The sequence below is a fragment of the Meleagris gallopavo genome, chromosome 16 (genome assembly GCF_000146605.3).
Source record: "Meleagris gallopavo isolate NT-WF06-2002-E0010 breed Aviagen turkey brand Nicholas breeding stock chromosome 16, Turkey_5.1, whole genome shotgun sequence".
Taxonomy (NCBI): Eukaryota; Metazoa; Chordata; class Aves; order Galliformes; family Phasianidae; genus Meleagris; species Meleagris gallopavo.
In genome coordinates this window covers 9,424,777-9,431,542 of record NC_015026.2, presented here as the reverse complement: position 1 = coordinate 9,431,542, position 6,766 = coordinate 9,424,777, and the positions used below count along the sequence as shown (strand labels likewise).

The following is a 6,766-nucleotide window of genomic DNA, read 5'->3' as shown; positions in this document are numbered from 1 at the left end:
CGGCAGCGATGGCCCCGAGGCTCAGAAACGGCTTTTCTGCCGAACGGAGCGCGTTCACGGCCCTGCCTACGGACACGGCCCTTAGGGACCGCCCATAGGGACTGTCCGGAGGTGCGGGGCTGCAGAGCATTCATCAACATGAAAAACCGTACCTCGTTTCATTTAGGACTTTGCTCCCATTGCAGGGAGCTTTCTCTTCCCCTCCAAACATGAGATGGGGCGACGGGTCCAGCATTGGCCGTTCCAAAGATGGATGGATGCAGGGATGGGATGGATGACCATAGAATCAACGAGGCTGGAAAAGACCTCCAAGATTAGCCAATCCAACGGTCCACCCATCACCAGTATTTCCCACTAAACCACATCCCTTGGCAAACATCTACATGTTTCTTCAACATCTCCAGCAAAAATCCTGCGTGATGAACAGAGGGATGGATGGATAGGATAAATGGATGAGTGTACAGACAGGCTGGATGGATAGAAGTATGGATAGGATGGATGGATGTACAGTTATTGTGGATGGCTGGAGAGGTGGGCAGACAGATGGAGAGAACTACAGACTGATGGACAAATGCATCACAGAGGTTGGGGGGACATCAAAAATCACCCAGTTCCAACCCCCTTCTGTGTGTTGGTTGCCACCCCTCCCATCCAACCTGGCCATAAATGCCTCCAAAGATGGGCAAGATGGATGCAATGCAGTTCTGGTTAGCAGCACGCAGAAAACTGAAGGGCTGGGGGGGCAGCGAATGGAGAAGCCCCTTCTCCTCCTCATCACTGGGATTGGAAGTGGGGAACCAGCAGCATGGAGGGGTGGGGATGCGTGTCTGGGGAGAAGATGCACGCTGCCAAGGAGGGAGCTGCAGGCAGGGACAGCACGAGCATCCCACCCTCCTGAGCAGGGCAGGAGCCCTCAGCCCCAACTGGGTTGTAAAGATGGGGGAGTGGGGACCCCCCTGACCCCACCACCAGGGCAGGGATGGAGCAGCGCAACCAGACGAGGCACCAAAGAATCCCAGCTTGGCATCACCACGGTGTGAGCGCTGCACAAAAAGAGCAGGGCGAGCTGCAGCATCTGTGCACGGCTTTTCCCTGCTGCCTCCGCACTGCCGGCAGCGTTGCTCACCCAGCAGCAATCACAGCTCTTCTGCCACACAGCTAAGTCAGGGGTCCTAGAGAAGTTGTGGGTCCTATAGAAGCCCATGTCGGCATCCTAATCACCTTAGAGTGTATTTGGGGCTCTGGGAGATGCTGTGAGCACACAGCTCGAGGCAGAGAGCAACCCCTGATTTTACCCTGAAATCGCACAACCCCATCATCTCCAATTCAGGGCAGGAGGAGTTCGCCAACTCCCTTCGACTCAGTGCTGCCGGAGGTGCAAATCCCAAGAGTGACCCCAGGATACGCACGCAGGGCTGAAGTGAGGCCACAAAACGTTGCTATTTGCAACGCAGAGACAGGGCTGGAAGCAGGCTTGGAGCCAAAGATGTGCTCCCAACCCCAGCAACAAACACACAGAAACCTCTGCAGCTCAAGGCAGCCCTGCCACGAATCTGAGTGCTCTCTCCTCACTTCACCCTCCCAAAAGGCAGCACCAGACCCCGCTGCCCTCCCACGGTGCCCCGTGCTGCAGGCCCTGAGCTGGGTGTTCCCACTGAGCTTTGCCACTCTTCAATTTTTCAGCTGGACCTGAATAATTCAGCTGTGATGGAGCTGGCACGAGCGCTGTGAGCTTGGATGCTCCCTGGGTTTCCGCTTGACCCACTTTAAAGGCCCAAACTCCCACCAGCTGCACTGCTCTGCATGCAGCAGGGCGATGCTGGACCGGTCCCAATGGCACTGGGGACATCCCACAGCTCAGATCCAGGGCCTCCTCTGGGCCATCAAACAGCAGAGCATCTCTCACCAAATGTCAGTGCTTCAGGCTGCAAAGCACAGCGGGTTGGAGGCATTTTCTCCCTTTTCCATCAGGGCCTCACCTCACTGCTCCGAGCGCTGATTAATTCCACAGGGAGGAACGAGGTGATGCCATCTCATTTGGCCGGGAGGTGCTGGATGGGGGTAGCCTCCAGAAATGCCCCTTGGCACGCTCTTCCTTCCAGCAGAGTTGGGTTTTGTTAACTGTCATCACTGCAGACGTGAGAGAAAAGAGAAGCCCTTTCAGGAGCATCCCACCACACTGCCAAACCCATCCCACAAACCCACAAACCCACTGACCCCCTGAGCCCACAGCCCAGCTCAGGGCTCCCAGGAGCACCACGCTTCCATCTCTTCCACTTCACGGGACCATGACGGCGCTTTCCCTATTCAATCCCCTCCTGGAAACCCTTCTTCAACCAACATTGCAGCCTCCGCATCCCTCCCCCGGGGCTGCTCTGCAATGCACACCGACCCCCCAGCATTGCCTTTGCACGGAGATATTGGGGATTGAAGGACAGCATTTCAATTTAGGACTTATGGCACAACCCTCCGCCCACAGTGCTGCGCTGTGAGGGCTGCAGGAACCAAGGGGGACCTCAGCCTTGTTCCCTTCCTTTCCTCTTTTCTTGTTGGAACAAATTTGCATCCCTCGCTAATTAATCCGAGATGAGCTGCTAATTCAGCTCCTTGATTGCAACTTTGCATAATCGCCGCACGCACACACAGCACGGGGGGATGTGAAGGAGACAATCAGCACTGGGTGCACAGGGGGGCCCTCCAGCAGCTCCCACTCATCCCGGCTCTTTACAGAGCAGGTGGAAAGCAGAGATTTTCCTCTAACAGGAGAAAATGGTGACAACCCCCAGGATTCACCTTTGAGTTGCTTTTTCCCCTCATGCTGAGCTCCAAAGGACCTCCAGAATAACCTGAGCTCCTCTGGACATGGTGAAATCACAGAGCTGGAGTACAGCACAGCCCAGGGGCCGTTCCTGGAGATCAGCACATTCTGTCCTCCCATCTCCACGCTGCTCCAGAGTGAACCCTCTGCTGTAAGCACTGTGGCAATCGCACCCCATGGGCGCTCAGCCACACACTGCAGCCAATTGCATCCAACCCCAACCCAAAGGCCCCCCCAGCCCAAGAACCATGGGGTAGTGTAGCAGACCTGAGCCCCAAGGGCACTGTTTGGGGGGAAATCTGCTTTTCCTGTCACCAGTGCCCACAGCCCACCCAGGATGCACAGTTTTGCTGTTGTTGACACGGTGGGTTGTGGCCCCGCTCCACCTCCTCCATCCCAACATAGACCCCAACACCAGCCATCCCCCCTCCAATTCTGGCACTGCACACCCCAGGGCTGGGCCATAGGCTCCCCATAGAGCATCAGAGCCACTTCCAGCCCCACAACCAGGGCACCCACCCTCCACAAACTGCAGCACACACGAAGGGTTGGGCTCCATTGGCACACACTGCACGTTACCACCTCACGGGGGGGGGATTTGCATCAGCTTTGGGGAGGGGGGGTCTGCGAATAGTGGGGACAATGGGGAAGTCAATGCATTAAAGTGCTTAGGGGGAAAAAAATCTGATAAAGGAATAAACCGGTTAAGGGAATACATAATTCACAGCCCAGTTATTCAAATCCCGCCTTAGAGGAAATCCTCTTAGAGCGATCACCTGATTGTGTGCTAAAATCCTAATTGAATAAGAACAGAATTATGTATTTATGCCATCAACTGCACAACCATCAGCACATGCAACTGTTTGCAGCCAGACCTGGGGGGGTTGCAGGGCCAGCACTGCTGGGGGTGAGTGGGACCCCCCAAAAAACACATTAGAACCTCCCCCCAAATCATAAAGGGGAGGGGGAGGAGGGGAGGAAGAGTGTTTTTCTTCCCATCCATCACATCCCCTGTAAACACTGCCATTTATTTATCTGTTTTCCTCCCTCTTTTCTCACCCTGCTCTACCCAAGTCCAGCTCCATTGAAAAGCTATTTAAGGAACAAAAAACCACACAAAACCAGCCTCCCAGATCCCCAACCCAGCACCCCCCCATCCCCATTGCTCCAACACAAGCTGACAGCACTGCAGCACTCCGGAGGTAATTGAATATCCCAGAGTGCAGCAGCTCACGCAGCTCCAACACAAACAAGCAGAGCACGGAGCATGGGGCCGTGCCCTGTGCACAGCTGAGACAACACCACCATGAGAGCACAGCACACCCCAAAAATCAGGCAGGCAATGGGCTGCAGGTTGCTTTTTTTTTTGGGTAATATTTGATTTACAGGGCCTTGATGTGCTGCATCCCAATGGCAACGCGGAGCTGCAGGGGGTGGGGATGTTTTCCCTCCTGGGGTGTGGGGGCTCTCCGGGATGGGATTGGAGATGGGCTCAGGGTGTGCAGCTGCAGCAGGGCTGGCAGTGGCTGCTTTTTGGGGCTGCAGAGGCCATCTTCCCCGACGCAGCACTTGGTTTCCAACTCCACCTCACCATCTGAAATCAGTTATTGAAAGAGAAATCGCCACCCAACTGCTTGAAATGCAAATGGCCTCGGGAGACATGGAAAGCTGTTCCACACCTGAATGGTGAAGAAGAAAGAGATGAAGCTCCCATCTCTGCCTCCCTGCTCTGAGTTTTGAAGTCATTTTGGGGTGAAAGGGAAAGGAGATGCTCAGTGCCACCCGATGGGGTCACGAGGTGCTGAGGGGCTGCAGGGCAGCACTGGAGCTCAGAGCACAGAGCTCCACACTGCCTGGGGGGAAGGAAGGGCTCACAGGCCCTAGCAGTGCTGGACCTGCAGCATCCTGCACTGTTTGCCAGCCCTTCTGCTCCCCGGGCAGCTCTGGGGCTGGGCTGAACACGGGGCAACTTCCCCCATCCTGTTTGTGGCACCCAGCTGGGGTGCTGGGAAGGGGATCTGAGCACGCACACATTAAGGGCGCAGTGTTCTGGGATGGATGGGGAGCAGAGAAGTGCTGTGGGGAGGGGAAGGGACGAAAGCAGTAGGGATGGATGTGATGGATGCTCACTGAGGAAGGAACAGGGCTGCTCCGGGCCGCGCAGCTCACCCCATCTAGCGGCTGCTGGGCGGCAGAGCCCGGCTCCCCCCGACCCCCAGCACAGCTCCGTGTTTATGGTTGTCAAGTGCTTGGGGGGCACCCAAAGGTGACAGCCTCCATGCCGTGCAGAGCCACTGCTCTGCATCGCTCAGCACTCCTTAGCACACCTCACCGCAGCCCATGCCCGACTGTGGCTCTGTCAGGGCTTTTTGCCCTGGAAAAGCACTCAGAACATCACAGTACTGTCAAAATCCTCTGGCTTAACATTATGGGCTTACCTGGATTTTACAAATCTGAAATCCTTTATTATAACCTCACTGTGCAGCCTTCTAAAAACTTACTGCTAAGAAAAGAAAATGCACCCAGGTGCTGGAACAGCCAGCATCAGATTTCCTCACCTCCAGCAGGTTGGGCAGAAAGCCCTCATTAGCTCACAGCACACCCTTAATTAGCTGAAGAAGTCTCTGCTAAGGGCCTGGCAGAGCCGTGCAGGACAGAAGCAGCACATGAGAGGTGTGTGCTCAGGGATGGATAAGCACACACATGCAAGACCACCAGTCTGAACACAACTGCAGCTGCTTGCTTCAATGGTATGAACCTATCATTAGGATTTCCATACTAGGCAGCATTCTGGCCCAAAGGTTCACCTTTGATGATGCTTTGCAGTGACCATACGCAGGGCAGCAGAGCAGCAGCCGCACCTCCTGTGTCACCAATGGGTCCAGGTGAGCACTCCCACCTTGGGCACGGGGACAGAGGTGCCACCACCTCGCCTGGAAGTCACGGCCACTCACTGAATGCAAACAGCCTCTGATCCGCAGCTTGCTCCAGGCAGAAGAAGGGAAACGTCATCAGCAGCTGAATGAACAGTTTAGAATCACTCATCCGTGCTAACACAGCTGATTCTGCCTGCAGCAAGGGACGGCACATAAATGGCACCAGCAGGAAAACATTGCTCTCCAGAGCCAGATCAGGAGAGGAGACGTCTGCAGCTTCACTGAATTCACTGCACAACAGTCATGCAGGAGAATGAAGACCTTCCATCACCGTGTGCTCCTCCACCACCACACAGCAGGCTCCCTCTGTCACCCACCTTGCTTGGAGGGTTTGGTCACAGTCTGCAAAGGAAAGGATGCATGCAGGAGATGTCACCTCACCCACCTGCATGGCCTCACTCCAGAACTCCCTCCTGGGCTGAAGGTGAGAAGCAGCAAGCTCCGAGTGACAGCACAGCAAACAGGGAACGTATGTGAAAGCACTGCTACAGGTGCAACCCACAGAATGAAGTATAAAGGAAGTCACCTAAACTCACCTGAGGAACAGGAGAAAAACGCAAACCCAAGTCCCTCAAGAGAGCTTTAAGGAGGAGGAGGAGGAGCAGAATTGTGGTTTCAAGCAAAATATACCAGAAGAAGCTCAGCTGGTCCTTCCCCAGTCTCAGCAAAAGCCAAGCTGAATTTTTTTGAGAGCTGCTACACAACAAAGATTGAAGGTTTACTACTGCTGGGCAGTTGGGTTTGGGCCACATCATCCAGAACACACAGCATCACCTTCAGCTCATCCGGCCCCAACTTTTCAAGCAGCACACGAAAGGAAGAAGACACAGACTACTTATCACAACACATTTAATTGCTTATGCAGTTATAAAATTACAAAGAGCGATGGGCCAGCAGTGAGAGCCACACACCTGGGGAGGCGGAATGTTAGGCAGGTTTTTCTACTTATCAACAGAGATATTGAACAGTAGGTGAGAACTGCAGGATGCAGTGTGTTGTTTTTTTTTTGGGG

At 54.6% G+C, this 6,766-nt stretch overlaps 1 long non-coding RNA gene across 1 annotated transcript; it reads right to left on the bottom strand.

Moving 5' to 3' along the window:
* Positions 1–6: 6 nt before the first annotated feature.
* On the bottom strand, positions 7–6,760 carry LOC104913420. The gene is made up of 3 exons (XR_795373.2): positions 5,626–6,760; positions 1,980–2,130; positions 7–295 (listed from the first exon to the last, which is right to left on the bottom strand). It is a non-coding gene; the product is annotated as an uncharacterized LOC104913420 (long non-coding RNA).
* Positions 6,761–6,766: the final 6 nt, after the last annotated feature.